The 25,414-nt window shown below is 46.0% G+C and overlaps 2 long non-coding RNA genes across 3 annotated transcripts; both read right to left on the bottom strand.

Moving 5' to 3' along the window:
• Positions 1-1,246: 1,246 nt before the first annotated feature.
• LOC131903780 (uncharacterized) lies at positions 1,247-6,823 on the bottom strand. Of its 2 annotated transcripts, XR_009377595.1 has the most exons (4): positions 3,700-6,823; positions 3,497-3,599; positions 1,898-2,174; positions 1,247-1,727 (listed from the first exon to the last, which is right to left on the bottom strand). It is a non-coding gene; the product is annotated as an uncharacterized LOC131903780 (long non-coding RNA). The 2 variants fall into 2 exon arrangements; XR_009377594.1 differs by having other exon boundaries at positions 3,497-6,823.
• Positions 6,824-10,765: 3,942 nt separating this feature from the next.
• Positions 10,766-14,355, bottom strand: LOC131903781 (uncharacterized). Its single transcript, XR_009377596.1, has 3 exons — positions 14,232-14,355; positions 12,231-12,315; positions 10,766-10,886 (listed from the first exon to the last, which is right to left on the bottom strand). It is a non-coding gene; the product is annotated as an uncharacterized LOC131903781 (long non-coding RNA).
• Positions 14,356-25,414: the final 11,059 nt, after the last annotated feature.

Below are 25,414 nucleotides of genomic sequence, written 5' to 3'. Positions count from 1 at the left end.
ACTCTATGAATCATTGTGACCAAATAATCAGTTTGCCTGGTCTTAGCATGGAAGTATTGTATATTGAGAACCTGCTCAGTCTCTAGCACACTAGCACACTGGGCAGTAACAGTATCAATACAGGGACAAAAAAAAAAAAAAAGACTTTTACAAGCAACTCTCAGCTGCTGTTCTTCCCATATTCACTGTATACCAGTTTCCTCGATTGCTCTAGCTAGTAGCATCTATGTGATGTCATTTCACTATCCTGTGGACCCATGACTTTTACAGCTTTTCCTTGCTATACCCTAGAACGATATCATCCCGTGAAATTAACTTGATTTCATAAGAACTACTGTATTTATATTGAGAAGCATTGTAAGTCTGTGCAAAAGATTTTAAAAGTACACACTTGTCCAATTTTTAAGTAGAAATTTATATCTAGAGACTGGTTTGGTGTGGGCAGTAAGTAATAAAATCCTTCAGAAACCCACCCTGCCTTTTCTTTCCAGTGCCTGCTAACCTTTAGCAGCTGCGACATTTTAAACAACAATTGCACATATGTGAGTATCAGGGCCACCTAATCCAATTCTATTAACACCTTAGACATTCCTAGTTAGTAAGGATCGTTTAATAACACAGTTGAAATAGAAACCTCTGGGCCTGCAAATGGAGCTCAGTGGTACAGTGCTTGCTTAATGTGTGCAAAGATCTGGGTTAAATGAACAGCATTCCCCAAAATAACATGAATAGATAGATAAATAGATGATAGATGGATAGATAGATAGATAGATAGATAGATAGATAGATAGATAGATAGATAGATAGATAGATAGATATAATATTTGCAGTTTCCACTGATTGGTTGTGCTCTTTCTAACTTAGGGACTCAGAAAGTCAAACCCAGACTCACATAGCAAGTAGCCCTTCAAGCACTGAAAATGTTTACGTACCTTTCCTCTTGACCACTTCCTCTAAGAGTTCCTTCAATTTTGGCCATGATAATATGATTTTAGGATCTCGGCCACTGTCCTCTAAGTCTGTTCCACTTCTCTTCCCTTCAACACTGCCTGATCTAAACAGTAGTGTGGAACTAACCCTCCACCCTCTTGCTTCTGGAGTAAACTCATAACTATATGGCCAGTGACCATGTGTGTGTGTGTGTGTGTGTGTGTGTGTGTGTGTGTGTGTGTGTGTTGCCACTTTAAGCATCATACACAGATTCCCTAGGTGGATGCATAACGAAGACTGTTGAAACCACCAGAAGTCAAGACATTTATCTTTATTTAACTTGCGGTTAAATAGCATCTCTCAAAAGTTTACATCCACCTAAAAACTCAGAATATTATATTACATAAATAGCTACTCCAGATGTAAGTTAAGGCTCTAGCCTGAGGGCACGAATCCATCTTGCAAGTGGAGGAAACAGAGGAGACTAACGCAGAGGAGAGACGAGATGAAGATGCAGGGGGTGACTTCAGGGACCCTTCTTGTTGCCGTGACCAAATCCCCAACAAAATCAACTTGAAGAAAGGATTTCTTGGTCAGTTCAAGAAAAGATACAGGTCGCGAGGGCGGGGAAGGCATGGCAGCGAGAGTGCGAGGAAGCAGCGTAAGGAGTGCTTACACATAGTTCCAGGACCCCAGCCCATAGGATGGTGCCATGGGAGGGTGGGTCTTCCTTCCTCAGTGGCATCCTCTGGGAACACTCTCAGAGAGACACATAGGTGACTCCAAATCCAGCCAAGCTGAAAGGGAAGACAAACTATCATAGGAAGATGCTATGTAATGATGGAGGCAGAGACGAGAGTGCACAGATTGCCGAGGGCGGACAGAAAACCCCAGCAACCTCCACAACTACACTGGGAACAAGGACAGCTTCTCTCTGGTGGCCTTCAGAGAAAGTATGGCCGCCTACCTCTTGACTTCAGACTTTTAGTCTCCAGAACTGGGAGAACAGATTTCACGGTTGTAAGTCTTCCGGCTTGTGGCAACTTGCCGCCTCTCGTAGGTCAGTACAGGTGTATCACATCTTGACTCTTCCTCATGTACATTCATCCTAAAAGGATGCTATGAGATAATTGAGGAAATATTCAACAAAATTAGGAGAGCAGGCTTCAGAAAAATGATTTTATTACTCACTGGTTGCATGGCATCGAAAAGTAACCTGGGTCCTCAGATCCTCAGTTTGATCACTAGAAAAAAATAGAAACACAAAGATGAGGCACACAAAATCAGTTCAGTGACCAAGAGCGGTAAGGAGCAGGGAATTTTACAGACTTCTCAGACATCAATTATTTGATGCTTGCTTGCTCCCTGCCCCTCCCATTGTTGTTGAGCCAGTTTTCTAGAGGGTTCTATTTTGTTTTCCTATGCATTCTCTATGAATTCTATGATGTTAGTGGTTTTCTAATTAGGTTTTTAACCTTGTGCATTTTTGGTCTTGTTTTCCAGCTTGTCTGGGTTTTATTTTGCATCTAGTTTTCCAAATTCCTTGGTTAGATATTTAGTTGTTTACATCTCATTCATCCTAATTTTTAGGTGTAAACACAAAGGCTATGAATTGACTTTTGACTATGACAGTGGCTGTATCTGTTTTCATATCAGGTACTTTCATTTTCAGTTTATTAAATGGTTTACAATTGCATATTTTTATATTTTTTTCTGAGTTACTATTAGTGTACTACCTCACATTATATCTTGGTCTAACTGATCTAGAAATGTGTTATCATTATGCAGAAATTATAAAAATTAAAAGTTTCAGTAAACAGCTTTCTCTATGGCATCTTTTAGGCAAAGTATATCATGGCTGATTTTATATATATATTCTTATTATGAAAGCAGCAATCCCAGAATGGCAGCAGCTTTTGAGATTCAGATTTTTTTTTAATGGTTACATTACTAAAATATCTGAGTGTGTTATACTCAGAAGTTTAAAAAAAAATATGACAATCCTACCCATATCTTTGTTATCAGCACTGCCCAACAGCATTGACCTTGGCGTTTGAATTATGTTCCCAGGATTCCAGAGTAAGCATCAGTCTTTTGTAAGGTTTAATACAAAGCCCATTTCTCTGTAAAGTCTTCACAAACCACCCTTTTTGTATCATGTGCTTTGTCTACTAGTCTAGAATTTGGCTCTGGCTAGCAAACCATACTGTAAACTCCTTCAGAGTTAAGACCATGTCGCATACTTACTTTCTACACCTTCAGATAACCCTCGCTTCTCCCTTCTTTAATCATATAATAACAAACATCAAGCGCCGTGAGTGTTTGATACCACATTTTACAGGATACTTATGAAAGTGTACTCTGAAATATTAGGTCTCAAGTTTAAAGCTGGACAGCGGCACAGTCAAAATAAACTTTCAAAGGTTAAAGTCAACACCCGAGATGCATGATTTGAACATCCTCAAATTTAGGAAATACACATTTGGACCACAGGAAGCAGTAACAAATGTCTACCCACCACAGCACACACACACAGCTCATGTTCTGACAAGTGTAGTCGATGTACCGTTTACTTTTCCAGTTGCTGTGGAAACAGCAACGTAAGGAAGAAATAGTTTCTTCTGGCTCCCAGTAGAAAAAGGGACTCAGCCCATCACAGCAGGGAAGGCCTGGCAGCAAGACCATGAGGCAGATAGTCACACTGATCTACAGTCAGGATTCAGAGAACAGACAGGAAGTGGGGCCAGGCTACCCACCCTCGAGGCTCACCCCTGTGACTACTACTCCAACAAGACTGCCTCCTCAAGGTTCCATGACCTTTCCAAATAGCTCCACCAGCTGGGGACCAATTGCTCCAACACAAGCGCCAACAAGGGACCTTTTTCTCTTTAAATCACAGCAGTGGTGACAGCAAGGGGCTCCGAGAGGAGTTAAAAGAATAATCAGTACACGGGTGAGACAGTGGCCAGCTCAGCCTACCCTCTGTGCATGATCATGGATGCCCATAGAAGATCTGTAAAGAAGACAAGCAAGACCATTATCTACATTCGGAAAATAGATGTTTAGGGTTCAAAAAAGATTAATCTTTCCAAGGTCATAACACTAGCAGACAGCTGAAGTAGAAGAAAGCCAAGATCTTCTGTGGTCTTGTCCTCCTTCTCTATTCTTTAGGCTACAGTGACTCTAAATTGATTTAGGAACTCTAGACATAAGTCTCTGCACTTCATCGCCAACTTGAATGACCAGATTGACACCCGTGGAATTCCCTTTGGAGACACTAGAGAATAAATACACAATCCCTGCCCTCAAGAAGCCCACAGATTTGTCACGCCGTAACCGTAACACGTAAGACAAATCATACCTGCTGTGAGTGCTATGACAAAATTGAGGTAATTAATAAGGATATTAAGCAACATTTGTTGAGCATTTACTATGCACCAGGTTCTGTCCTAAACGCTTTGCTATGCAGTGAGTAGCATGATACACCACACCACTTAGCTCACAGCCAGAGTTTAAGCATTGGCAGATACCTTGACTATATTCTTAAAAAATAAAATCAGGGGTTCTCACCCACAGAAAAAAGGAAAGAATACTTTATATTGAAATTACCTAGAGTAATGTTGAGGAGAAGCAACTGATCTCTTGAGAAATAAGCTCTGAGGGAGAAATGATGATAGACAAGTATACACAGACTGTGGGGGTGGAATATTATTCTAATATCATGGGAACACTGGCAAAGACTTGGGGCATAAGCAGCACTGAGGGAGAGGCATGGAGAGGAGACATTATTTTAGGACAGCCAGAAACTGACTCCAAAGGGATGGCCTGTAGTTAGAGCCCAGAGAGGCTGAGCTCTCCCCGGCTTTGACCTCGCTCCAAGGGAGGCACAGATGGCCAAGGCTATTTGTTTGTAGGTTACATTTTTCCTGAACAGATTCCAAATCCTAGTTTCCAAAGAAAAGGGAAAACAGACTTATTGGGCCAAAGGCTTTCCCTGAGAAATGTCCTTGTGGCAGTGTGCCAGCCCAGGATTCCCCCCACAGCCCAGACCAGCAGTCGGCAGGCTGGAGCCTTCCTCAAACCCTTCAATAAGGCAGGGATTAGAAGTCATTCCCTGGGAGATTTTCAACAGAGTCATGTGCCCGGCAGCTCTGCCCCAGTATTTAAGCCTGCCTAGCTTTGGCATGCATCCTGGTGACGTCTCCGTGCCTCACAGCCCCGCCCTCCCCTTTCCTGTTTGGCATGGCCCTGTGCTTCCTGCCAGGCCACATCTCCTCTGAGTGTTCCCTAAGAGTGGTGTTCCCAACCCTTGACCCCAAAACCAGGATAGGTTGTGGCTTTGACTTTGGTGCTGGACAGAGCCATGGAAGTGACTCTGCTAGCAGCCTTTCCGCTGCCCTGTAAGGCAGTACTGTCTCCTCTCATGTCCCAGCACCCCCTGCACACACATCTCCTATCCACGAGCCAGTCTCAAACCAAGGGTGGGAGGACAGGAACTGTCCATCTGGGTGCAGATGGTAAAAGGATCTAGGGGTATTATCCGTTCTAAACTTTGAAAAGTAAAACAAAATTCAATGGGTCAGGTTTTGTTTTGTTTGAATCATGCACAGGGAACTGTGCAGTACCACAGGAAGTGGGGGTTGGGGAAAGGATATTTTTTTTTTCCTGACACGCGGTTAGGGAAGAATAAGGGCTTCTAAATCAGAGGCCTCTGCTCAGATCCCTGCTCTGCTGGCTCCTATCTCCTGTGTAACCCTGGGTGAAATGCCTAACCTCTCTGACCACTGTAGACTCAGGAGTTTGTGGTAAGGTCTCAGCAGCAGAGCAAGCATTTGGTATGTATTACCGACATGAGGCGTGAGTTCAACGCTGTCCATTTCTTCTCATGCCACCCCTTCCTCCCTGGGATCTGAAGGCAGCCGCGCCGGAGCGCTGGTCTGTTTTACTTCACAGGCTGTTTGTCACATGTGAAGCTGAGTCACCCTGAGTTCCTCCTGCCTCGAGGCTGTGCTCTCCTGAAAAGGATGTGTGGCTGTGCCAGCCCCAGGTTCTGAGTGGACATGCTGTTCTGGGAATCGCGCAAAAGTTGACACAGGATGTGAGGCTGCTCACACAGGCCTGGGCCTCAGTTTCCCTAGTGCTTCTTTGTCCTAAGGCATTTCCGATGAGGACACAGACGTGTGAGTGTAATGGCTGCCAGGAAGGGCAGGAGCATTCAGGAGAAACAGCATGTGTGGCACCCATAAGAACCCTAGAAGTGGTCTTCTAGGGGAGAAGAGATAGACTAATGACCAAGAGACAAGGGAGAAGAAAACAGTACTGCCGAACCTTTCTCTCAGTACTTGATAAGACGGCTCTCATCCCTGCTCTCAAATGTCTATGTGTTTGGAAGGGCAAGGTTATCTCCACTTCCAGATGAAAAGTAGAAGCTTTAGTGAAGTGACACCATTTCCTGAAGTCACACCAGTCGGCTGTGGTCTGGTGTGGCCTTGTCACCTGCACTCATGTGGCTCACATAACAAACAGCTGTGAGTGCCCAGCGTCCTACTGGCTGGAACACAACCCAGGGGAGGAGGTGGGGTACGTGTGGACCTCTGCCTCACAGATAAAGAATCAGAATTCAGAGAGGACCAGGTGGACACAAGAAAGAGGGACGGAACTCGGGCCTCAAAAGGAGCGCACAGCATCCTCTCTGGTAGAGGGGGATGGGGAATCATTCACTTATTCTTTCAGCAGCAAACTTAAGCCCGGCTGCCAAACACTTAGACGTGTCCTGCTCATCAAAGTCAACCCCCTCCAGTAGCTCTGATTCCCCGTTAGTGCCACCACCAAATCCTCGTATGAAAACCTATTTCTCACTGGCTGTGGTGCTGCATGCTGAAATCCCCCCACTTAAGAGACAGCGGCAGGAGCAGCTCAAGGTTGAGGCCAGCCTGGGCTACATAATGAGATACACAGGGAGAAGGAAGGGAGGGAGAGAGGAGGGGGGGAGGGCAAGGGAAAAGAAAGGAAGAGGAGAAGCAAGGGAAATGGGGAGGGACACAGGACCAAAGACTGATTAACCAGTTTGTTCTGGTAGAAGCCCCACCTCTCTGCCCAAACCCACCCCCTCAAAGCCAGCCAAACAGCAGCCCCTCCCCTACAGCTGCCCTCCCATTCCAGGCCCCGCCCCCTCAAAGCCCACCAAAAGCCAGCCCCTCCCTGGTGCTGCTCAAGACCTTGCCTCCAGGGCACTCAAGGCCTGGTCGTCATATTTGCCATGTGACCCTTTTTCTGTGACCCTTCTGTGACTGCCCGCTCTGCCCTTAAATGCGTTCTCCTTCAATATGCCCTGCCACACCTTCCCCTCTCCTAAAAACTGCTTTTCCCAAAATTCTCACCTTGTTGTTCCGACTCACTTTCCCTTCACAGTACCTTCTTTGGGCAGTGGGCTGCCCCAACCTGATGGGAGCTGCATCATGGCCAGGAAGCATATTTTATTCCTGTGCCACTTTATACTGTAAACTCTCGTTTAAGGATTTTAAGTTGGTCATTTGACACGGTTTCCCGGGAAAAGTTTGTAGTCTTCCTGTTAAAAGTTTTTATTTTTGTTAAAAATTCTGTCTTTTTTCTGTGTACAGGTGGAAATGTATAAATGTGTGGCCACTCATGCTTGTTTTAACTTGTCCTGGATGTCTGGATTTGTGTGTCCTATGTGTCTTGGTTATAGCTCAGCTGATTATTACAACTAGCTGTCCAGGCTCAGGATCCGCCTGTGGGCTTTGCTGAATCTGATGATATACCTAACAGATTTTGTCGTTCCCCGGGCCCCCAGTCCTCAAACACCTTGAGAGATCTGAGAATATGGCATTTAATATAAAAGCTTTTTATGATAGAGAGACATGTCAGCTCCTGGCAGCATCCTGTGTCTCCTCCAAGAAGACAGATGGACGCAGAAGAACTTCCACCTGGAGGATTGCTTCAGGTGTGACAAGGCCGGCCATGCAGCAAAAGGCTGCCTTAGACTGCTGCTGAGACCCTGTCCAGGCTGTGAATAAATGGAGCAACGGGGCATCGATTGCCCCATGCTGCAATGTCAAGGTGGGCCAATCTCTCCAAATTCCTACTCCACACACACAAAAAAAAAAAACAAAAAAACAAAAAAACAAAAAAAAAACCAGCCTATCAGACTTTCTGGGCTTGGCTTCTGTTCCCCAACAACCACAGAGAGACTTGGGACTGCCAGCTGAAAATCTGTCTCACCTCTGCTCATTTACCTATCCTTCTCAGATCTGATGGTGTTTGATTACCAGGTATTAATAGACTTGCCAGGTTTACAGCTCTCTCCCAGCCCCCAAGGCCTCATTCACAGACTCCATACAGGATAGCCTTTTGCTGTGACATCAAGATACAAATCTGTTCCAGTTTTACACATTTACAAGTTCCCGCACAGGTCCACCCCTACTGCCAGACTCGTAACAAGGCCAATCCACAGGATGCCCTCCAGATACATCAGGCTCCGCACCAACTTTGAGGACACCAACCAGGTGAGGATTGGCAGAGAAACAGCAAATGTGGTGGCCCAAGTACTCCTGGAACACATCATTCCTAGATTTGGCCTGCCACAGACCAATAAAATGGACAACGGGCCAGCCTTCACTTCCGGAGTCATGGAGCTCGTGTCGGAAGCTCTCAATGTTTCCGCGAAACTCCACATTCCTCATCACCCACAATCCTCAGGAAAGGTTGAGATGGCCAATGGACTCATCAAACAACAGCTCACCAAGCTCTCCATTGAACTCAGCAACTTCCTTCTCTGCTTCCTCAAGAAACAGATGCCCAATGTCTCCAGGATGGCAATTAACCAGATGCTCCTCCACTCACACCTCCTGCTGAATGTGAGCCCACTGATTCCCAACTCTGCCCTTCCCCACATTGCCCCATGCCTGCAGGAAGTAGCCAGACTTGAACTGGAGCCCCTATACCCAAGGAGTCTGGAATGTTCTGGTGGAAGCTCCACCTCAGCTCCTGGCACTCTGGCATCCATATACCCAAAGAGTCTGGAATGTTGTGGTAGAAGCCCTACCTCTCTGCCCAGACCCTGCCCCTCAGAAAATTCCAACAAACACGGCTCCTCCCCCAGGTGCTCAAGACCACTCCCATAGGGTATTTAAACTGCCCCCCCTTCCCGAAAAAAAGACCAGACACGTGGTTTTTCCGTCTCTCTTCCATCTCCCCTCTGGGGTGGGGGTGGGGGGGGGCGGGTGGAGAATCACCTGGGAATGCTTTACCCATTAAACCAGGGCTTTTTCTAATTCGGTCTGATTTGGTCTGACTTGGATTGCTGGGCTGGTGGAGAGGCTTATCAGGGTGCCAAAACTTTTCACAGTTGAAATGATGATAAATTGAGGTGAATGTGGAAGACATAGGCAGGAAGTCAAGAGTTCAAGGTCATCCTTTGCTATTAAATTGAGTTCGAGGCCAATCTACCTGCCAATCATCTTGCTGTAGTCCTTCTGGTGATACGTATCACTCACTATGTGAGCTGCTGTATTTGGTGTTTACTCATCTACCGGGCTTCTCCTCCAGGAGAAAGTCAAGTCCACTAAAGAAGCTACTTGTTCTGTCTGCTTCCCTGCTAAATCCACGGTACGAGTGTCTGCAGGGACTGTGTCCACTTCTGTTGAAGGGAGGAAGAAAACTTACCTTCTTCTGCCTCTTATTTATGAAATCAAACCTTTCTGGGGAAGGGATTATAAGGACGAATGCTCGGAGCCAGGGAGACCTGCAGTTACTGAAGAACACTCAACCTCAGAAGCCAGGCATAATTCTCTATTGCCCTTACGAAGATAAGGCCTGGGTGAAGACTCAAGCCATTAAAATAAATAACCTGGCTGTGTGCAGTGGCCCACTCTAGAGGCTGAAGCCAAAGGGAGTAAACTTTTGAGGGCACCATGAGCTATGTAGCAAGTTCCAGGCTGGCCAGAACTACATGGCAAGACCCGATCTCCACAAAACAACACATGAAAAAGTAAAATTAAATAATATGTCAGGGGCAGTGTGCGGAAGCATGGCAATGTGGTATTGCCATATGGAATGAGGTGTGTGGGAGTGTGTGTTATATGTGGTATGGTGTGTGTCTGGTATGTGGCATGTGTGGCATGTGGTGTGTAGGGATGTGTGAGTGTGTGTTGTTGGGGAGTGTGGGGGGTGGAGGGTATGGAGTGTGTGTGAAGTAGGGGAAGGTGTGATGGGGTGTGGAGTCGGGGAGTTGAAGGGAGATAACACATGTGCATGGTGGGATGCCTATGGGTGTCATAGGCAATTAAGAGAGATTTGTAAACAACTTTTAAAGGGTTAGCAAGCTTGAGAGAGGGCCTGACATGAGCAAGAGGATCGTCAGTGCTCTTCATTTGGATATGGCCTGAGAAAGAGTTCTCTGGTGAATCCAGCTGACCACGAAACCTGTGGAGGAGGAAGAGAAGGTATTTCAAACAGGGGAGCAAAGCCATGGAATGATGACAAATCCTGGGACATAGAGGTGACAGACTCAGATTCCTGTGTGGTCCCCAGGCTAGTAGGGCATAATAGTGACCAGGTGAGAGGTGAACAGATGTTGTAAAGGCTACCTCAGGTGGTGTTGGACTGGGTCACCAATTCCATCCTCTCTGGTTTCACCCCCTAAGAAGCAAAGGGCTGGGAGGGAGATGGAAAGAAGTACCCTCTCCCTCGGGGTACTCTCGGCAAACATGAAGGATGGCACCTAGCTCTGAGGAGGCCTGTGCTTAAAGAGAAAACACTGAAACCGCTGTATCTTTGCTTCAGCTTGCTTGAACCACAATATTTATTTGGAATTTGAAACTCATTAAAAGTGGCCATGAGGTGTTTATCTAGGTCAACTTGGGTTATCAAGAGACCGAGAAAGCTTGGCTGAGGTGATCTTGAAATCCCTTCTGAACCTTCAGTGTGGCTGATGTCTATAACACAGGAAGAGGAGGAAGATGCTGTGAGACTTGGAAGTTGCTGTTGGTCCCCAGCTCCAGCTCAGACTTTGCCATTTAGTCCCTGTGCAAGGCAAAGTCCTGAGGCATCTGGAGTGTCCACTGTTTCCTTCATAACACACTGGTATCACAGGCTTTTGGGCTTATTTCAAATAAGCAGGCTCCCAGCCAAGTACAAAACTGTACACAAAACTGTCCAAGGCTTCCCTCAGTATCCTACTCCATGGTCATAAAAGGGTCCTTCCCAAGGGCTGCCCCCCCCCAACACACACCATCAGGTCTTTTTTATGGGGAGGTAAAAGGTAGGTTTGAGCCTCAGAATACAGCTTCAGTGAATTATGGGAACTTAGGGTATGTGCTTGGAACCACTCCAGGGTTAAATATCTTTTAAAAATTAAAGTTTTTTTAAATTATCCTGAAAATCTTATCTACTGTGTTTTGATGTCCATCCACTCTGCTTTCCCAACCCTGACTTTCTGCATCTAACTGGAATTTTCAAATGCAAAAGCCAAGCTTGAAAGATCAGAACAGTGAAGCAGCAAATATTGAGGAGTGCTTCTGTTTGTATTGCCAGACAATCTACAGTCTCCATTTCCTAGCTCTGGCCACAAGAATTAGACCGGGAATCTAAAGAGGGAGGAAAGGAAAGGGAGAACTCTGACCCATCCATGTCAACATAGGCTGTTTGGGAAATAATTGTGTGATAAATACAGTGAATTGCCCTTAGTTCTGGGACCCACAGTGAGGGTAGTCTTAGAGGCAGTTAGTATGAAAGGCCTGAACATGAGCATGAGCCAGTTCAGCCTATTTCTTAGTTCACTAGTCACAGCAGTAAAGAGCTCAGGTTTGGACAACTCCACTAGACCAAATATACCATCCAGAGACATCACCATTCTCCAAGTAAGCAAAAGATACAAGCAGGGAGACTAGCACCACTGAGCACCTACTGTGGGCAAGGTGCCTTGTGTAGACTGTGTTACAGTATGAGGCTCACTGAAACCTATATAAGAAGAAGCCCTGTGTTTTCTAAGGAGGTGACCCCAAATTGTGCACTACTGGCTGTACCCCCATCTCCTTACTTAGTGCCTCATATCCTGTGGGCACCAGAATATCATACTTTGTAACTACATCCCTTACACTAGTCACTTAACCTCTCCATGCCTCCATGTCCCCTAGTGAAATAGAATGTTAATAAGACCTCTCTCGTACTGTAATTGCAGAATTAAATGAGCTGGTTAGTGGAAAGGGTTAAGGCGGTGCTGGCCATTGGTTTCCATCCTGTGTATAGAGCTTGCGAACCTGCCAGATGCTGGAGCTCACCTTATCCTCACCCAGTGTTTGAAGAAAGTGCACCTGGCAGGGTCATCCGGTTCTTAATTGGCCCGAGAGTCCTACTTAGACCTGCCTAACAATAACAAGTGAAACAGAACACTTCATTAATTGTTTTTTAAATGTCCTAGGCTTTATAGACATGTATATATTCAGTTTTCAAAACAATTATACGAGGTAAGTGTTGCCAACCCCCAATTTCAAGATGCAGAAACTAAGACTGAGGGAGATCCAGTCATGTTCTCAAGACCATAGAGTTGATGATTGTCCTTCAGAGGTTGAAGTATAGGCAGGCCCTACCTCACCCCCTGGGACTGGCCATAAGACTCTGACTCTGGGCTATGCTGTATTTAGCCAGCCTGGAGCAGTGACCTGCACCCTGACACACACACACACACACACACACACACACACACACACACACACACACTACACCAAAGGGACTTAGAGGAGGGAGCAAGCAGACAGGTTCCCACAGAGAGAACTTTCTGGAAAGGGACTGTTGCCCACCAGCTAAACCCATAGTCCTTAGCCTCAGCTGCTCTGGTTGCTCAGAGTCGGTCTCTCTGGCCCCCCAAAGTCCATGAGAAGAGAGTTGGAAATCTCCACTTGGCTCACTCCACTCTTCCTCTCAGCTGATGTGGCCAGGCCTGGGTTTGGGCAACTGTGCACAGGACATCAAGTATATTTATGGAGTGGAGGAAAGTGTAGAAGCTGCCAGGATTTTCTTTGTATTTCCTATTTTCAGCTAAAATCATTTTTAGTTTTACAGACGTCTTCATTACTATTTTAATAAGAATGTATATTTGTAACTTGAGGACTAGTCTGTCACCCAGGAGGCTCAGCCTGTGGCTTACAGTGTGGTTCAATCCTCATTTGACATACCCACCAGAGGGGCCATTCTGGCTCCAGTCCATCTCTTAATCAACATGGGCCAGTTTTTACCCCCACTTCCCACCACAGGTTAGTTAGTACTTTTGCAGTGTCGCTGATATTACGCACGCTGGAAGAACGGCTTGAGTTCTAACCGTACACGTTCAGCCAGAATTTCTCACTCTGGCATTTGGGGAGCCAGCAGGAACTTGGTAGCAGTGCAGGAGCCGGAGTCACGGAGCCAGACTCTGGCTCTACCTCCTGTGTGGCTGGCACAGAGGACTAGACCTGTGGGGACCTGCTGCTGAAAGCCCAGGCTTTGTTTACATACGGAGCTAAGGGTGGAAACGGGCCTTGTATGGATGAAACGCTGGAGGGCCACTGGGGGAGGCAAAGAGAAACAGCCTGATAAGAATCTGCAAGTAAGTACGTGAAAGAATGCACTGAAACTCCCTCCCAGGATCACAGAAACCCGACCGAAATTCGACCTTAGGGACCCGCCTGCATGCCCCATCTTGCTGGCTAGACAAGCAACCCGAGGCTAAAATGGCTCTTGAATTGTCTCCAGGCCAGGCCACCTGCCTCCCGTAACCTTCCTTCCTAGCTCTGCCTGTGGGCGCGACTGCAGGGCAGGGGGTGCAAGCCTGTTAGAAGGGAACCTCGCTTTATTGAGCACTTACTAGTACTGTTTCAACTGCTATGATGTTATCTCATTGATTCATTCCGGTTTTTCATCTGGGAAAGCTCAGTGCTAGACAGGCTAAGTCACTTGCCCAAGAATACAAAAGCCAGGTGGATGGAGTAGCTTGGATACAAATTTAACGCTGTCTCCACCTTCCCCCACCCAAAAGCGATGCCCAGAGAGGTACCAGGGCCGATGTACGCGGTGACAGTGTCTCTGGGCACCACAGCTCCCCGCCCCCCCCCCCCCCACACACACTACACACACACACACACACACACACACACACACACACACACACACACACACGGCGGCAGGGTCATTCACCTGCCAGTCTACTGGTCCACAATTTACTAGCCCCACCCGCTCAGTTGATTTAGCAACCAGAAGTTGTGCGCCCAGTGACTGCTGACCCAGAGACTCTGGTCCTGTCCTACCCCTGGTAAACGTCGTTCAGAAGGACTGACAGGTGCACCCCGCCGGGCGCAGTTCTCTGGTCTCCGCCCGGATCGCAGCCCTGCATCCGGTCCGGAAGCAATGGAAACTGGTCCTGCCGCAGAGTTCCAGGTAGAGCCCTGCCCACGCCCACCCCACTGCTGCCCCAAACAGGTTTCTTCACTTTCCCTGTGCCGACTCTTGCCCCAGGCGGGAAAAGGAAGCTGATTACTCAATGTACCGGAGGATTGTTCTGGTTCCCAAGAGAACTAGCCACCAGCCAATCAGCCAGCTGGACCCTAGTGAAGCCATGGCAGATACTAGGGCTACAGCTCCTAGGGCCACCCAGCAAATCTTTGAGGGTCCTCAGGTGACTTCCATGCTCTGTGCTCAACTTTAAATCCTACGAAGAAAGTGAGCTGGATGTAAGGGGCCACCAGGATCAATGAGATTCACCAGGCTGTGAAGCATGCCGGAAGCCAATATTGGTTTGCCCAGCCAACCTGTTACTGGACCACCATCACGAGTCCTAGCCAGCTACCCCAAAGCAGACTTTGCTGGAACAGGCAGCTCCTTTGTTTCAGCGGGCTTGGCCTGAAGAAAACCCAAGCAAGTAGTGGGATGCTTTTATTCCCGAGTATTTGTGACACAGCTGTAGGCACCAGGGATACCAGCTTGACCAACACATATCCTTTGCCCTCAAAGTCCCATCCTAAAGAGCACGAGAGGTTTCAAGTCATTTTGAAAGGAAGTGATGTACACAGGCACACCCAGACCCCCCAAATTTGAGTTAGAAGGTTCACAGTGCCTAAAACCAGCATAGATGTCTATGACACATCATATCCAGTATAGCATCTACCACTGGGATGTTGTTAAGAGGTGAAAAACTGGTTCAGAAAAATGTAATGCTTTGTCCAATATTCTATCCAGGTCTCTCAAATCCAAGCCGATCTCCATCTTAGGAGCCCAGCTTCTGCCACAGAGTTATCTGACCACAACTCTGGGGCCAAAGCTCCTGGCTATACGTTCCTCAAGATACCCAGAGCCCCTCTGATGAGATGAAAGAGCACTCCACAACATCCAAGGGTCCTCTGGGCTTGACCAGACACCAACCTACACTGGCATTTTCCCCTGGCCACTCTTCTCCCCTTGAGTCCCAGCATCTGCACCTGCTCCAGCCTGGGAAAGAACACGGCATGTGAGGCCATCCCTGTTCCAGTGAGTGACCCTCTTGAGAACCAGGCATGTAGGGACAGATCCTGTCATCCACAGATGTCTCAACAAACAAAACAGTTTGGCAATTACATATACCCTTCGCCGAAGTTTCTGCAATCTTCCTGGACTCCACGGAACGGCTGCCCACTCTGGCGTCACCACAGAACTGCCTAAAGGTCCTTGCATTGACTTATTTACCTAGCCAGTATATTAGCCTCCATAGCATGCGTGTCATTGTACTCTGAGCTGCTGATGCTCTCTCTGGAGCCTTGGAACTTCTGCAGCCACCTGAGATGAAGAGAATCCCTGGAACAAAGTTATACTAACCTACAAGTCCCACAGGGGCAGGCACCACCACGCGGTAATGGCTGGGCAGGGGTGTGCTATGTTGGTTAGTTTTTGTCAACTTGACACTAGAGTCACTTGGGAAACCTCGGTTGACGAGTAGCCTTCATCAGACTGGTCTGTGGGCATGTCTGTGAGGAGATTTTCTTAATTTTTGGTTAATATGGGTGGACCCAACCCATTGTGAGTAGTACTATCCCTGAGCAGGTGGGCCAGGGCTATATAAAAAAATGTAGCTGAGCAACCAGAGGAAGCAAGCCAGTAAGGAGCACTCCTCCATGGTCTTTGCTTCTGTTCCTGCCTTGAGTTGCAGCCCTGACTTCCCTTGATAATGGTCTGTAACCTCTAAGTCAGTGGTTCTCATCCTTCCTAATGCTGAGAACCTTTAATACAGTTCCTCATGTTGTGGTGACTTCCAACCATAAAATTATTTTTGTTGCTACTTCATAGCTGTAATTTTGCTGTTGTGAATTGTAATGTGAATATCTGCATTTCCCAATGGTCTTAGGAGACCCCTGTGAAAGAGTCATTCAACCCGAGGAGTCACGACCCACAGGTTGAGAACATCCTCCCTGCTGCTTTTGGTCACAGTGTTTATTACAGTAACTAGGACATATGTCTGATGCTGGATACCTAAATATCAAATAAACAATTCATTTCCTACAGATTGCTCTAGGTTCTCCAATTAGACAAAATAATCACGGTTTTAAGAGTTAAAAGAGAGAATCCAGGAAGAAAAAAAGAAGGAAGGAAGGAAGGAAGGAAGGAAGGAAGGAAGGAAGGAAGGAAGGAAGGAAGGAAGAAATGACCTCTCTTCTCTAACTCCCCCTCCTTTTGTATGGAGGGAGATCCAGCCCCACGAGAGTCTGCAGCTCCTGGCCACTGCTTTTGTCTACAGGCTGTCCTGAGTTGGGCCCTGACCCTAAACTATAAACACATTTTCATAGAATTCCCACAACAGCCACCTGGGCTCTGAGCACAAGAAAGGAGGAGGGGAGTAACTCTGTTGTCAGATGGCTGAAGAGAAAGAGGCTGAGAGAAACAGAGTGGAGTGACCTGCCATGGTCACATAGATCCCCAATTTCTCCACCCCAGGCTGCAGTCTAGTCCCAGCCCCCACACTCTCCTTTTACAGACTTAAGAGAATGACTTATAGGTAGACTTGTGCCGCAGAGCTTTTAGGATTTACTCCCTGCCCTCCCCCCGACACACACACACACACACACACACACACACACACACACACACACACTGCTCACATGCTCACGGCTGTCCTTGCAGTGCACACAGGCTCATGCACATCTGTGTCTTGAGCACTTTTCTGTACGGAGGTTAGACTTTTTAAAAAGCAATCACAAGTAGGATTTTAAAACATCCTAGAAAACCCACTTTTCTCAACAGGCTTTCTCTACTTTTTCTTTTACTATGCAGGTTCAGTGATATCACTTCCCTAGGTCCTTCTGTGGCTCCCCGGTGCGACCGGGATGGTGCACGGCCTCCTCTTTCAGTAGACCCCCTTTCCACCTACATGTTTGGGACCCACAGGCTCATTGTCCTCTGTTCCTTCATCCTTCATAGGACTCTTCTGCCTTTTGACCTAGTTGGTTCCTAGTCTCCCAATCTTGAAGCCTCAGGTGAGACAACACCTCCTCCGAGAAGCTCTCTCTGGCCACCTCCCCTCTTCCAAGGTTGCAGCCCCACCTGTTCATCTCCCAGGAACTTCAGGACCCACCTCCACCATGGCCCTTCTGTGCTACACTGGCAGACCTATTTTTCTGTTCCTCTCATGGCCCCATAATTTTTTTTTTAATTTTCAAGACAGAGTTTCTCTGTGTAACAGTCCTAACTGTCTTGGAACTCGCTTTGTAGACCAGAATGGCCTCAAACTCACAGAGATCTTCCTGCCTTTGCCTCCTCCATGAATTTTTTGAGGGCAGGGACTGTATTTTGTCATTTCTGCTTCCCAGCAGGAACGCTATGGATGTATCCTGACCAAAACAGCGAGTAATCCCTCTACCCAGGGCCATAGGGATTGTCTCACCCTTGCTTGGAACACTGATAGCTAAGCTGTGTCTATCACATCCTCTGATTTAAAATTTCCTGGAAGACACTGTGATAAGTTAAATTGTGTCCCTAAACAATATGACCAGATCCTAAGCTCCAGCCCTCATAAAGGGGACCTAATTTGGAAGCAGAATCCTTTCAGAAAGAAGTAATTAACACTTTCAAGGTGAGATCATTTGGGGTTCAAGGTGAACTTTCTATTCACTGAAGTGTTCTCATCAGAGGAAAGAAAGGGAGATTTGGGATGCAGAGAGACACAGTGAAGACAGTTTGGAGTTATGCTGATACAAGTCAAGCAATCCCACACACACACCCAAAAAAGGGGAGGCCCCGAAAGGAATGTGGCCCTGCTAACACCATAGTTTCAGATGTTCTGGTATCTAAAATGGTGAGAAAAGACATTTTTACTGTTTAAGCTACCAAGCTTATGGTCATTTGTTATAGGAGCCACAGGGCACAAAGGCTAGCACAAACTGTGTTTTTCATGGTCTTGATGCCACCATCCTGCCCCTGAACCTATTTTGCATAACAGTGGGGCCTCCATAGAAGTCTTGGTGAGGAGTTGATTCAGTATGGCCTTGCCAGTAGCCATCTGCTCCGTGGGCCATGTATGGCCTGGAATTGCCTATAGCATCCTGTAGGCTCCTCCCTACCATTTCATAAGTGGTCGCACACATTCAAACCACAGTATGTATTTACTGAGCACCTACTATGTGCCATGGTCTACAGAAGGCACACACAACCTATTTTTGTAAATTCACATGCTACGAGAGAGAGAGAGAGAGAGAGAGAGAGAGAGAGAGAGAGAGAGAGAGAGAGAGAGAGAACTAAAAAAATAAGTGAATCACCCTGGCTTAGCATGTATGAGTCTCTGGTTTCATTCCCCACCACTGAAAAAAAGGAAAAGAAAGAATGAATAAATGCATAGTGCATCACTTAGAGGTGAGAAGAAAGAAAACAGCATGGAGGGATTAGGAGGGACTGAAGTGTGTTGTTTTACATAAGCCACGGAGGAGAGCTTTCCGAGGAGGCAGCCCCTGAGCTGAGGCTCCAGGAAGTTAAGAGTGCCAGTCAACAGACTCTCAGAAGGAAGGAAGAACTACAGGTGCAAAGCCCCATACCAAGAATGGGCTGGGAACGTCCAGTCACAGCCTTGGTGTCTGGGGCATCCAGAGTGAGCCCAGAGCTGGTGATGGTGTTAGAGACGCAGATTTGAATCTGCATCCAGGTTCTTCTGCCCTATGGCAAGGAATTAGACACAGGACACATGATTAGAAATAGAAATAGGAATAGTCTATTACGAAAAGGAGAGGAGTTGGCTAGTGAGCCGGGCCTTGAGCAGCACCTACCTCGGCCGTGTCTGTATACTAAGCCCACGTAAAACATCTTTTTTGAGCCTGCTCCATTTGTTGTATGAAGCCCAAGTAGAGAAGGTTGTTCAGTCTGTTTCGGCTAACCAGCTTCTTTCGTATGTTCATTTTGATGGTGCCTTTTCAATCTCTACTATTCTCCTATCGTAATGTTAGAGAGTTTTCCACAGAACGCTCATATAACCAACAGGCCAGTATGGAAGCAGTCCAGGGTGACAAGATCTGCCCAGGGTTGTGGAAGGAGGGACTGAGGGAAGCAAGGCTCATGAGGAAGCTGCTGAGCATCCGGGGACAGATGTTGGTCCAGACAGGGGAACTCAGTCACAGCAGAGCTGACCAAGAGCGGAAGCAGGGAAGCATAGGACAGGAAAGAAAGGAATGGGAAAAGGGGGACATGGCAGACGAGAGCAAAGCATGTGTTTGACAGACCAAGTGGAAATTCAACAGGTGTTGTTGAATGTAACACTCTAGGATGGAGACTAGACATTGGGAGAAGCAAGCTTTGCCAGCTGCCTTCTATGTATACTGTCATACAAGCCTTTGTATATCCCACCTTCTCACACAGCAATTATTCCAAGAAGGATAACAAACCTCTAGTTTACAGGTGCAAAATCTGAGGCTCAGAAATATTAATTTCTCTAAGGTTGCACAGCCAATTGTGGAATATTAGATTAAGAATGGAAGTATTCTCTTAAGTCTACAGGCTGCTCAGCTCAAACCTCACTCTGGCTGAGGACAGAGCGGTATGTAAACACAGTTCCTGCCCAGAAACCTCCTAGCCTGTAGGAATACCATCATATCAGAACAGTTATTATCCCTAGTTTTAGAAATGAGAAAAATCAATGCCCAGTGAGATTAAATGACTTGTCCAAGGCATAGCAGTCAATAAAAGGTGGAGCCCGGATTCGAACTCTGGTCTATCTCTAACCACCTTTACCTCCCTATAGCATTATATAATGTACTTGTTCTAAGATTTAGTAGAACGTGCCTTAAACCTCATTCACAGAAAGATGGCAAGTTTGTTAGTCAGCTTTCTGTTGTAAGAAGGGTTGTGATGAGTCAGTGTGAAGGAGGGCTCACAGTTGTAGAGGTTTCTGTCTGGGACTGATTGGCTTCCTTGCCTTGAGCCTGTGTTAACATAGAACACCATGTCAAGAGTGTGTACCAAAAGAGGCCCATTCACCTCGTGGACAGGACAAAAAGAGAAATGGACCAGTGTCCCACAATCCCCTTCAAGAGCATGCCCCACTATACTCCACCTATTAAAGGAGATTCCAGATGCACCTTCCAAGACTTTAGCACATGGCTTGCAGGGAACATTCAAATCCAATCTCTGGCAGGAGTTATGATAGGAGCCAGGTTATTTACCCACCACTACTCTAAGACTCTGGAAGAACACACACATACAGAATAAACTTATTGACATATATACCCGCACATATGATATGGGCACACCCATAAAGTACACAAATGCATGACATTCCAAAGCCAATGACTTCCCAAATTATCCTCTGCTGTCTGTGGAAGTTAAGTCACTTACTCAGTTATGAATTACCAAAGCCACCTGTCTCTTCTCAACATGTAGACAGAAGTCTTCAAATTACTTAACATATGCACTAGAAAACATTGCGCCTTTTGTCTAACTTAATTTGCGTTTAATATACTTAAGTGTAACTTCCCTTGGAAGCTCGGGAGAGAAGGTAGAGTAGTTGAGATCTCAAGCACTCATCTTTTAGGGATGGAGAATGCCCCAAAACATGCTTCCTGGTGCCTTGTGAGACCCTGCAACTACACACTCAGTTCCACTTATGTGTCAGAAAGATCAGTGTCCTGGTAAGGGGTGTTATGGCATTGGCATTAAGTGTGTCCCCTGATAGTTCCTGGTTCTAGGCCTGTCTCCTCTCCCCCTGTCTCTCTGACCCCAAGCAGCTGACAAGGTTCTCTCAAACAGAAGGGGAGCGGGGAGTAAGAGAGTACCTGCTTCCATGCAATCTCAAGATTACAACAGACCCTTCAGAAACCTTCATCCTCCCTTCCTGCTTCCAGTAAAGGCTCTTATGAAGAGCAAAGTTCATAGACTTGACCTTTCCCCTATATGGTAGAGAGCAACTAGCTTCCAACCAATCCAACCTGTAATTACTGTCTTTGGCCATCACAGGAAGGAGTTGGAAAAAAAAAAGTCAGATGTTTTCAGCATAAAGGCAGGCCCAGGCATCATTACCATGTTGCTAGGTGTTGTTAAGCCACCCACCTCGCCTCAGAGTGGGCAGCAATTAATGTAATTAGCACAGTGATGAGTGTCCTCCACAACGATAAACAGCTCAGCCCTGCAGAACTTGACAGACCTGTTGTTCTCACAAGGCTCCTGACCCTAAGCATCCACCTAGGGAGTGGTGGAGTGCAGTTGAGTAGAAAGAGACCTTGAGTCACGTGGAGCCAGATGTAAATCCTGCCTTTGCTAAGTGCTACCTGTATGGCAGAGGGAGAACTATGTCAACGCTCTGAGCCTCAAGTTTCCTTATCTGTAAAATGGGGATAATAATATTCTCATAGGACTATTATTGTTATCTTTATCATCAATACCATCATCACCACCACCTCCACCATCATCATCCTTATCCCAGCCTAAACCAGGCTGATGTTGAACTACAAAGAGCTAAGAGCTGGGGCAGCCCAGTCTGTTTTTTCTTTGGCTTAGTGAAGAGAAGGTGCTAATATAAGTGGCTTTAAGAAAATTCCTGGAGTTCTACATTCAGAAACTATTGAGAAGTACTCGTTGACCTGAGTAAGCTAATGTCATAAACAATTGCCCTGGGTATTCCTACTGACCCAAACCCAAGCACCACAGCAGTTGGGGGTTGGTAAGAATGTGAGACCTGCTTAGAACCTAATCTAGTAAAACCATGTTGAGAATGGAGAGTCTCACAAATGACATCAGATTATCCAAAGTCAGTGTGGATACAGACGATTGCTAGTAAACAATGTCTGTTTTCAGATCCACACAGCCAAGCAGACAAAGGAGGAAGGCCTTCAGAGTGGAGCCAAGCAAGAACCCATTGAAATGAAAGCTCTGAGAAGGTCTGTAAGAGGAGAGGAATAGGAGGAGGACCAACATTCTACCCAGCAACTCTAAAGCATTAACCCTCAGTCTGACCAGGGACTGGGGCACATAGACTCTAAGAAGCATGTATACTGGGCATTGGTAAATTACAAAAGACAAGAAAAACTGTCTTGGGATCCTGAAAATTTCAGATCTAGAAAGGACCAGAGAAGAGTGTTTTTCAGTTTGGGATCCCTCCCACAAAGACTCCAAGATAGTGAGATCCTGGGGGCCTGTGACTTTGCAGGGAAAAATGTAATAAAATCCCCAGCTGATAGCTGTTCCTTTACCCTTTTCTCTTCTATCATAGAGTGAAGCTGAAACTATTAATATTAAAAGATAACATTGAACCCACTTTAGTTTGTTTAAAAACAGAGTTTAGAAGTCCACATCGCTGGTGAAGACCAGTAATCTGGCCAAGGCTCCATGATGAAGAAGCTAAGATCCAAAGTGACCTTATGACCTGTCACTCTAGCACATACCCCTTGCTCGATTAGTATGACTGTCTACAAACCAAATGGCAAATGAGAAGAAGTACCCAAGGTTACCCACACTTTAGTCTCTGACACCAGATGCTTATTTAGATGTAAGGACTAGGGACCACAGTATCTAGAAATCATTGTTCGTTAGATTTCTATGATAGGCTCAGATACACTAAACACAACAAATAAACCTCCAACACCACTACCACCAACACCAAGAAATCTAACATCTCAGTGGATTTTGTGGCACAGAGTTTAGCAGGCATGGCAGAAGGAGCCCTAAAAATGTCTTGTGTGGAGTTCTGAGTCCTCCAGATATAGAAGGAGCCCATGCGGTAATGGCCAAAAACCCAACAGGGTCTCAGTGACACCGGAACAGGTATTGAGGAACAAAGTTTCTTTAACAGTATTGGCCAAGTGCAGACTCCGTAGGGGAAAGTGCTCAACGTCTGGTCATTGATGGGGCCTTTTCTCTTCCCCGGGGTTGTCACTATCTCACCTCGGGCTCACACTACTTCTTGTCTGTTTTATTCATTATATTGTAAGCTTTCCTTGATGCTTCCCCTTAAGATGGTCCTCATTGTTCATCTTCAGGACCAGATGGGTATTTAGAAATCTTCCAGACCCACAGGTGCAATTACTCCCAACTCTTATCAGACACTGTTTACATATTCAACATAATCACATCATAAGTACTTTCAGGTCAGAGGTAAGAGGCAGTTCCCGCCCAGTTATTTCTACCCATAGCATTTATTTACTATTGTGGTTTATGTTAATTGGTTGATTTCTTATTTATATATAGAAACTATAACACTAGCAATTACACTTCATATTTATTAGGTATTTACTACGTCAGGTACTATGGTATGGGCATAGAAACTCATTGAACATTCACAGTCTGAAATAGATTCTACCATGAGCCTCATTTTATAGATAAGAGGTTGAGATACAGAGAGGCACTGGATCAATTCTGTACACCGAGTCAAGGATACAGCCAGAAATTCATTCCCAGCAACCTGGAGACAGAAGCTAAGCACATAAACCATAGTAAATATGGAAGCTATGTGCCTACTGTATACTATTCCATCCTTGGGACCTTGTCAAAGCCTGTCATGGAACAGTGCTCAGTGGACAGTTGTTGAGAGGTAAGGAGAAAGGTACAGAGGGATGAAGGGATGGAAGAAGGAAGAAGGCTGGGGAGGCAGACATGCATTTGGCACTCCTGGATGAAGAAGGATGGAGACCCACTGATCCTTCTTGCCATACTTGGGAGCAACAGGTACATCCCTAGAGATAGAGTGGAGTCATACACTGTTCCTGAAAGAGCTTCCAATCCTAGGCTTGTGTTGCCTGCGGATGAACCCTTGTGCTACCTCAAAGGGTCCAGAGGTTTGCCCTGAAGTTCAACTGCAACGCAACAGTTTTGTCCAGGGACCCTATGCTGAGCCCTCAGAGCACAAAGATAAACATCAGGCACCTTTCTCAAAGGAACTCACAAGCTAGTAAAGAAGAGGAACCTTACTAAAGCCAAAGAATGGGGAGGACAGAACCTGATCAGTCTGAGAAGGGAAGGAAGGACAGAGGCACCAATACATCTCTTACTGAATACTATCTCTGGGATTGATTGCTTATCCTGATATTCAAGTCCAGAAGTTTGTGGAGGCCTGAAACAAGGCAGTTGCCTATGTGGCCCACAATGCTCTGATGCATAGTACTGTAACCCGAATTACTGCAAGGCTGCTCACCAATGGGATGGCAGTAGTATAAGAGTTGTTTCTGCCCCCGCCCCCAAGATGATAAATCTTGGAAAGCTTATTGTATGGTGCCCCTTTGTCTTTGAGCATCTTCTCTGGCTTCACTCAGCAGCCTCATCCTTTCTCAGCCTTCTGTCAAGCAAACTTTGCCAGCTCCAAAGTAATGTCCTCTATGAGCTGTAGCATGTAAGTGTGGATGAATTTCCTCATTCTAATTAACAAGTCTTTGTAATTCTTTCAGTTCTATCTTAGCATTGTGGCCATGATTTTCTTTTCTTTTCTTTTTTTTTTTTCTTTTTCGAGACAGGGTTTCTCTTTGCAGCTTTGCGCCTTTCCTGGAACTCTCTTGGTAGCCCAGGCTAGCCTCAAACTCACAGAGATCCTCCTGGCTCTGCCTCCCAAGTTCTGGGATTAAAGGAGTGCGCCACCGCCCGGTGTGGTATTGGTTTTCTAAAAGGTTGTATGGTCTGCCTCAAACTGGGCTTTGCAAAAGATCAGTGTTTTGTTTTGTTTTTTAACTTTCAACTCTGCAAAACAATGGTTTAAACATATATACGTTACATAGCATATATGCATATATATATATATATATATATATATATATATATATATATATACACATTTGTTAAAAATAGAAATGTTATCAGTTCAGCAATGACTTTTCTATCAGGTATTGTGACATTCCCACTGAAATTGTCTGAGGTAACTAACAATCACCACAATCATTCTTCACATGAGGAAACAGGCTTAGAGTTGTTAAGTGACTTATCTAATGGTGATAAACCAGGCCTTGAGCCCATGTTTTCAACTCCGTCTACACAGTCTTCATTTCGTCCTCAGCACTTGGTACAGTTC

The sequence above is a fragment of the Peromyscus eremicus genome, chromosome 2 (assembly GCF_949786415.1).
Source record: "Peromyscus eremicus chromosome 2, PerEre_H2_v1, whole genome shotgun sequence".
Taxonomy (NCBI): Eukaryota; Metazoa; Chordata; class Mammalia; order Rodentia; family Cricetidae; genus Peromyscus; species Peromyscus eremicus.
The sequence above is the reverse complement of the archived record's forward strand: the minus strand, read 5'-3'. Positions and strand labels throughout refer to the sequence as shown.